The sequence below is a fragment of the Dipteris shenzhenensis genome, chromosome 1 (assembly GCF_047967505.1).
Source record: "Dipteris shenzhenensis isolate YYH24624 ecotype China chromosome 1, Dip_SZ_1.0, whole genome shotgun sequence".
NCBI lineage: Eukaryota > Viridiplantae > Streptophyta > Polypodiopsida > Gleicheniales > Dipteridaceae > Dipteris > Dipteris shenzhenensis.
The window spans coordinates 37,149,705-37,158,234 of NC_141596.1; positions in this window are offsets into that span (position 1 = coordinate 37,149,705).

The following is an 8,530-nucleotide window of genomic DNA, read 5'->3' on the forward strand; positions in this document are numbered from 1 at the left end:
CACCATTAGAAGGCTTCGCTCCAATGAGCATTTTCAAAGACACTCAATGTGATGAACTCGCTTTACTATTCTACAAATATCCTAGGCAATACAAAATACTAGAATGTACATCTTACCAAGACATCTCGCATTGGGAGCTTGTCCACAAAGACTATCGGTTCTTGCACTCCATAGAAAACCTCTTCTTCAAAACCATAAAAATACTTGTCAGTCAAGTTTTGTCATTGACATGGGTCCGTATCAGAAAGGGCAAGCTGCAAGGGAAGACAATACTTGCAAGGGACATTGCACAATACACAGACATTGAATGACTTCTACAATTAGACATAGTCTTTCGTGACTTCATGCATATGCGAACATTAGTTGACTACAAACATAAATTGCAAAAAAACCTCTTCGCCATGCTACGATAGCTCGACCCACCATGTTTTTTTCTCACGCTATCATCGACGGTAGAGAAAACATGGGAGCCCCTAGTTAAATGTCTTCATGAACTAATAGTGGACGCAATACCTCCCATCGAAAGCCTTGATAATGCCAGTTTAAGAGAGCTCATACACAGTGACCCCATCATAACTGCGAGGTATTACATGCACAAGTTCCAGTGTTTGAAGCGCCTTTTGAAGAGTGAGAATTCAATACTCAGCCACATTGTTGATTTCTTCTTTGTCACAGAATTTCAAAATAACCACTGACATTGCATTGTTCATGTGTGAACCTAAGGATATACAACAAAACAACACAGAGCCACTTGCAAGAAAAAGGGCAATACATGCCATCTCCGTTTCTCATGGCCCCTAATGGGACAAAAAAAAATACTAGAACCCATCGATGAAATTGATGAGGTTGGAGAAACAACTACAAAAGATATGCAATGCTTTGGAAAATGATCGCATCGAATAAGAGAATTTTGATACATTTCTTAGTGCAGTTTCACTCTCCGATGTTCAGTACTTGTATGCATTGAGCTCAGCTATCTCGCAGCTAACAAATTTTTTAAAAAGACACCCAACAGACATTTACACAAACAACTTTAACCCACAACTTTAGCCCAACATTGTCACACTTGTGGGGGGCAAACATTGATATCCAATTTGTCCTTAATGCACATGGAGCTGCTGCATACTATACATCGCACATGACAAAGATTGACAAGGCTATAGCAAAGGCTATGAAACAAGCATTTCAACAATGTCTACCAACAAATGCTACTGCAAATGAATGCATTAGGAAGATAGACAATGCCATACTAAACACACAACCCATTAGTGTACAACAAGCTATATACTTGTTACTATCATTGCCATTAACAAGTAGTACATGAGAGTTTTTGCTACATTGACACTACTCCCTTTGAGTAGTGGACACTCCTACTTAAGAGGCAGGCGTAGGTCAAAAAGTTGGAGCCTTCGTGTAGCGATGTATTTTTTGATGACATCATTGCCAAACACTTAAAATGTAGCAACACCCTGACTTCCCAGTGCTTGGTAGAATATACTAGTGCATACACAACCAATGGATTAATAGTAACAAAGAAGTGAAAACTATTGAAAGTAATACGTTTCAATAACTACAACCTTGCAAAAGACCCTGAAAACCACTTCCATGAATTGTGCCTTCAAGATGACATTCCCACATGGCATGACTTATATGGACTACATATACAAAATATTGAGAGCAATAAGGCCAAGTTCATAAAGTAATTACTGCCATCGCCACACTTGCAACTTTCCACAACCTCATCGACAACACTCCCTGATCACAACACCACTTCAATAGGTGCAGCAGAGTTCAAAACTCAAAATTTGTGACAAGCCTCCATCATTCATCCATGGTTCCCATTTTACATACCGTGTGATGCCCTGTGATGAATACCATGAGAAACTACATAAACTAAACAAAGAGCAATGTCTTCTCTTAAAGGACATTCTCTTGAGAAAATGCTTAAAAGACCAACAACCCCTATGCTTGTTCTTATCTGGAAATGCAAGCATAGGGAAGACATTCACATTGCTGCTACTAGTCCAAGCACTTCTATGGCATTGTTCTCATCACAAAACAACCGATGCAACATTGCCAAAGGTGCTATTGCTATCCTACATAGGCAAGGTAACATATAATATAGGTGGCATGACTATACATTCCACGCTGCACTTGCCTTTACTACTAAGTGAGTACAAAATCTTGTTAGTAGTACACCTATTGCAAACCTTATCGCAAGCATACAAAGGAGTCAAGCTCATCGTTATTGGTGAGATATCTTTGGTAGGAATCAACACATTCATAGTGTGCGACATGCGAATGCAAGATGCGAATGCAAGATATCAAGCATATCCATATGCAACCCTTTGGAGGTGTTGACGTAATATTCTATGGGGACCTTTGCCAAACTAGCCCAAGAAAAGACGCATGGGTTTTCTCTAAGAAATCATCAGCACTAGCGCTTGCACCATTTGTCTGGATAGACAACGTGATGTACTATGAATTGGTTCAACCAGTGCGACAAACAAAAAACCTTTTTATAGATTCTTAATTGTATTGAGTAGGCCAACAAACTGAGACCGACATTGTGTACTAAATGCGCTTTATTGCGGAAGGAAACTGCCAGTAAGAGAAACAACACCCCACCTCTTTTACAAAAACGTGTCAAAGGATAAGCACAATCATGCAATTTTTGAAGCACTCACAACAAGAGCTTTCACCATCAAAGCAAAAGACTTAAGACATCGCACATGCAACAAAACAATATGAATACCAACAGACATGAAGCTAAGAGAAGACTACACTCAAACCTCAATCTGAAATAAGGAAGCATTGTTGAAATTTGCTCAGGGAATTTGGACATAGCTGACAAACTTGTCAATAGTGTGGATGCAGTTTTCAAAACAGTTGACCTGGCTAGGATACCTCCTATGCTTTGGGTCCAATTCACTTTACACAAATGTCGGTAAATGCACAAGAGCTTCATAGCTTGCACTCTTCACTTCCAACATTGAGAAACAATGGACACCAATCAAGCAAATAACAAGGGACTTCCAAATAGGAAAAAATCATATCAACACCATCTGCAAAAAATAGTTTCCAATCTAGCCGGTAGTCACACGAACAATCCATCACACACAAGGCCTTTCAATGGACCCCTCACCTTTGATCCAATGCATGTGAAAGCACATGGGCTCGTCTACATAGCTCTTTTTAGAATTTGTGATCCAGCATCCCTTTACTTACTTTGCCCTCTAGAAAACAAGCACATCAAGGTAGACTTGGTTGTCCTATCCAAAATTCATTGACTCTCTTCCACTAGGTTGTGGGAGACAACCTAGAAATATTTTCATGAAGAATCTATTGGAGAGCGATCATTGCAATCCCTCAACACAAGATCGTTCCATGCACACCAAGATGATGTCATTGCCAGCCAGAGTGTGCTTAACACCACAATTCTTTGCCTTTAAGAGCTTCATGTATCACCAAATCACAACACACATATAATCAGATTCAACAACTCTCGTAGTATAGAAGGTTTTGGGCTAGCAACATACTTAAACAAAAACATAATACTCATGCATGAGGTTTTTCTATCATCATACAATGGCATCAAGTGCCTATTGACTGTCCTCCGTGCACCATGCCACACATAAATGGATGTTATCAATGTCTACAAGCCACCATAAACTCTGACAATGTCATTGATACATCCCCTTCGCAAGCTATATGTAGAAATAAAAACAACAATCCCAAGAACTGTCATAGGCGACTTCAACATATGCTTCCATAAACAAGGCCCATCACAAAACAATCTCAACACATTCATGTAGACAAGAAACATGGAGCAACTAATCAAAGACCCAACAACAGTCAATGGCTTGACCATAGACCACATCTGGATACAAAAATAATCCCTCATTTCCTTCACACAAGGTACAAATTACACATTGTTCTAACCACTCTCTCTCATGTACACAACATTACACACAAACTTGTGGGCATGCCACTTGAATGTAATTCATCTTGTTTTTGTGGAGCTTTGTTATTAATTAGTATTCGTGTGTTGCAAGTTTTGCAAATGTGGGGTTGTGCTTATTGTTTCATTAGAAGAACAATTCCTACTCTAAGATATAGACAACCTACTTTGGAGGGCATTTTTCAGTAAGAGCTTGTTCACAATCTTGCCAATTCTCATCTATATATGTAGATTTATAGAGGGCTTCTTACTCCTTTCATCTAAGGAGCGATTCTTTGATGAGTCTGACAATTTTGGGGCATGAACACCTTAAGGATGGGGGCCAGTCATCTCTGCCAGCTCATAATTGTGTTGATTTGGTTTAGGTAGTGCATGGAACTTGATTAAGCATGTAATGTGTAATATGTGACTCCCCCCATGCTTCTACAATCAATGATATGAATTCTCCCAATGCTGTCATAAATCTCTCATAATAAAGCTCATCTATTTGACCTTGTCTAAGCAACTTTACATATGCATCAAGCTTTGTCTACAATTTTGCTCTTAAAGTAGCAATCATACGGATGTGAAGCTTGATTCGTAGAGCACTCATACAAAGCTTTCCAATACTCCTAATCTAGGGTGTTTTGAGCCAATGTATGTTTTCTTTAGTAGCATTGTGGTTATACAAGAACCTCCTTGACACTTTATCATGAAGATTTTATGTCTTTCCTGATTGTTTCTTATCCTGCTTAAGCTTCACATTGCCACTCCGTGGAGTCCCATTGGTGAGAGTAGTTCTTCAGCTTTTGCAATGCATTGTGCAGAGACTTGCTATGGCCTCAAATTCCAAGCATAAACTAAATGGAGATAGAGTAACTTATCAAAAGTATGTGGATTTCAACATGCAAAGTGCACATATACCCGCTCCAATGGAATCGATAGAATGAGGTCCCACTTAGGATCCTTTTTGTGATGATCAAGGGCTGCACTTTGGTTGCAAGAAGGATGCCATTTTTTTAATTGTAGGCTTCTCTTTTGCATCTTCTGAGAGTTGGTGCAATACAGGCATGTCCATTTGCATCTGCACCTGTATCACAACCATACAAGGACTTGAGGGTCTTCAAATCACTAGCTAGATTCCATTCAACTTGAAACATTCCATGTCCATCCACTGTCAATGTTTGCCCTGCCTCTTGTCTTTGAATAATTGATGGGATGCCAATTCTCTCCAAAACCCACTTCTATGTCTCATGGCATTGCTTTGGGTCTCAAAGGTTGCAAAACCAAATATATCCTTATATTGGACTGAGAAACCTTGCTTAACTTCCTCATCCTCTTGAGCAAAATGCAAGGCATCATTCTCATAATACATATGCTCACCCTCTCTAGCTTGTGCTCTTTTACCAACTAAGCGTCATCCATTTTTATAACAAATACTAACTTGCCATCTGTACAATGAAAGAGAAATATAGTAAGGATATAGAAATGAGAAGGAGTAAAGTTGAATGCAATGAAGGAATTTCTCTTACCTTCTTCTCTCATCCTATAGAATTTGACCATGGATCTCTACAAATTCTCTACATCCACGTAAACATTATTGCTAGCATTTATCTCAAACGTTTGGATGCTAAGTTTCTTTTTACTCTTCCAATACATTGTGCCACTTACACAATGGTATCCTCCGAGCTTTTCTCTAGCACATTGGTTTGTTTCTTGACATGGAAGCCTTGCAGACTAGGAACGTACGTTTTCTATGCATAGGATTTCCTTTGGAAGATGAATATGTAAGAGTAAGACAACAAAACACAATTTTTAGTAGTTTAATGGAGGAATAATCGGAAAACAGTTGTAAGCATATCTAAAATGAAACACAATATTTCTACTTCATTTGGAAATGCTAAATCCAGCAAGAAGAGAGTGCCATACACAATTCTTTCATATAAATTATTGAAAAAGAACCACAAATCCAATAAGAGCTTTCATGAATCATACGGTCCAAACAATCTTCAAAATAAGGCACACGATTGAATGATGTTACAATTTCTATCTTGGATTTGAAGTTGGAAACACATCACATACACAATGCAACCCAATAATCTTTGTTTGAAAGATGAAGGTAGAGAACAAAGACAGCACAACCGCAGATCTCTCATGCAAACTTACGAATCGTGCATACCTTCACGGTTGGCCATCTTGATATCTTTTGTTTATTCAAAATCCCAATAGTGTAGTTCCCCACAAACCACAAGCCAAAAGCGCATGAAAATGTAAAGGTTTTGCAACCACAACAACATATATAGTGATGTTGACATAAATGAAACAAGGCTTACATTGTGGAGCAATGGGGGCCTCTGTCCATTTTGAATACTCAAGGAATGGAGAAATCACACTACAGAGCAAAGGCAACCTACTTCAAGAATACAAGGCATGGGGGTGGTATCACGTGAAGCAATGGACTACACGAAATGTTTGACTGGTTTTATAAATGTCTAGTGTCCAGGACTCTCAAGCACGACAAGGTAGAGATCTCAAGTCTCATAAAAGTGGTTCAACACATCAAGAAGACAAGGATATGTGCTGCTTAGAAGTCCTCGATAGGGAAAAAAGGGGTTGCACTTTGGTTGCAATGTAGAGTTAGACAGGGGAGGCATTGGGTCCTAAGAGAACCCAAATGTAACAAAATTCACAAATTTGTTTGGAAATTGCAAAGTTTCATGTGCATATGCATCTGCGACATGGCAGGGCAGAGGGGTGGGTGGGTTGGGAGGGAGGGTGGTGAAGATATAGCGTTACCGAACTGACAATGAAAGACTGGGGGGGTGGAGAGGGGGTGCACCAAAAAAGCCCTAATTTAAAAGGGCCTGTAAATAAAAACCCTAAAGTGCTATAAAAAATACTATATGAAGAGCTTCAAAACCCTAAAATCCCTCATATCTATGGCACGAGTTAAACAAAATGCTAGACCCCTACTAGACACTGTTTAGACGCTACCTGCTCTCCTCCTCAGAACTCCATGACCTCCTAACACACTGCGAGCCCTAGTGGCCAACACGGAAATGATCAAAATGGATCAGGGGGTTCTCATCATCAAGAGTCCTAGCAATGCGAGTCCCCACCATCTGACTCTCATAGGGGATCCTAGGGATCTCAACATGATGAGGGATCCCAGCATGATCAGGGGTTCTCTCAGTCCTTCCACAAATTAATCGTGGAAGTAGAGAGGTCTCCCGAGAGGGACAAAATAGTTCCATCAATCATGATCAACTACAAACCATTATCATGCCCCTTCCTCCTCCGTGGGGTGCTCGCATTCAGCATCTAGACCAACAAGGGGAGCAAGAAAGGAAAAGCAAGGAGATGGAAAGATTAAAGGGGCCACAACAAGAGGAAGTATTTGGTGGGCTCGCATATATTATGAACCTTGGCCCCAATCCTCCAACCAAGTAGACTGCACGGAAGAGCACCATCAACCCTCAGTGCCTTGAGATTGTCACATATGAGGAGCATCTAGTACGAGCTGAGAAAGAGCTTCAACTCGACTCATAGCCTCAGTGAAAGGGAAAGGGAACAAGGACAAAGTAGACCCCTAGGCACGAGAGGCCACCTTGACAGACCCACCAAACACAAAAAGAGGAGTCTGAAGATGAAGTTGCAAGGGAGGAGAGGTGAAAGAAGTTCAAAGCGGACAAGCGGACATGGAGTCATGTCCAAAGGCCAGTGCAGGGTCCACCAAAGATTAAGAGGCACAGGAAATCAGGCGTGAAGGCACTTCAAGAGATCCACAAGTTCTAGAGCACTATGGATAATCTCATTCCCCGTGCAACCTTCCAATGTGTTGTACGTGAAATAGCACATCATTACAAGAATGATGTGTGTTTCACATTTGGTGCTCTGGGAGAAATTCAAGAGGTGACGATGGAGTAGATGGCAGTAGGTCTTTTTGAATTCATGAACTTATGTGCTATCCATGCTTGGCGTAATCTGAATCATTTTGTAAATCTCTACCCTTTGAGGCCAGTGCATAGAATATATTTTTATGTTCTATTATTGTTCCCATGTTATTATGCATGTTATGTGATGATTTCCATCACTTTATGCAAGTTTAGTGTGACTTTGAGTGGTCAAATGATGTTTTTTCGAGGTCAAACAGGCTCCATACGTGCCTTACTGGGTTTTGACCTTTTTGGGCTCCCTGCATGATGCTGAACACTTTTCCCTTCTGCACCAAGGTGAGATTCTTGCTAGATTGCTCAGAAATGACCATTATAGTGCAAAAAGTTATCTGATAGCATGAAGTTCGAACATAAAAATGAATGAAAATATTAATGCCAACAATAATTAAAGCCACATAATACAATGACAATATAAAAGAAATTTTGTAAAAGAACAAAAAATGGGACACTATAGAAAAAGTATATCTATATTCATATAAAATAAAAGCTCTATACAATAAGGCTACATAGCCTTTCTCTCTTCTCTAAAACATTGAGATATCGTGCTTTGAATTCCCAAATAGACTCCTAGCTCTAAACCTAGTCGATAGAGTATCAATGCTATTATCGTTGTTGGCCAGGGACATGGCTGCTC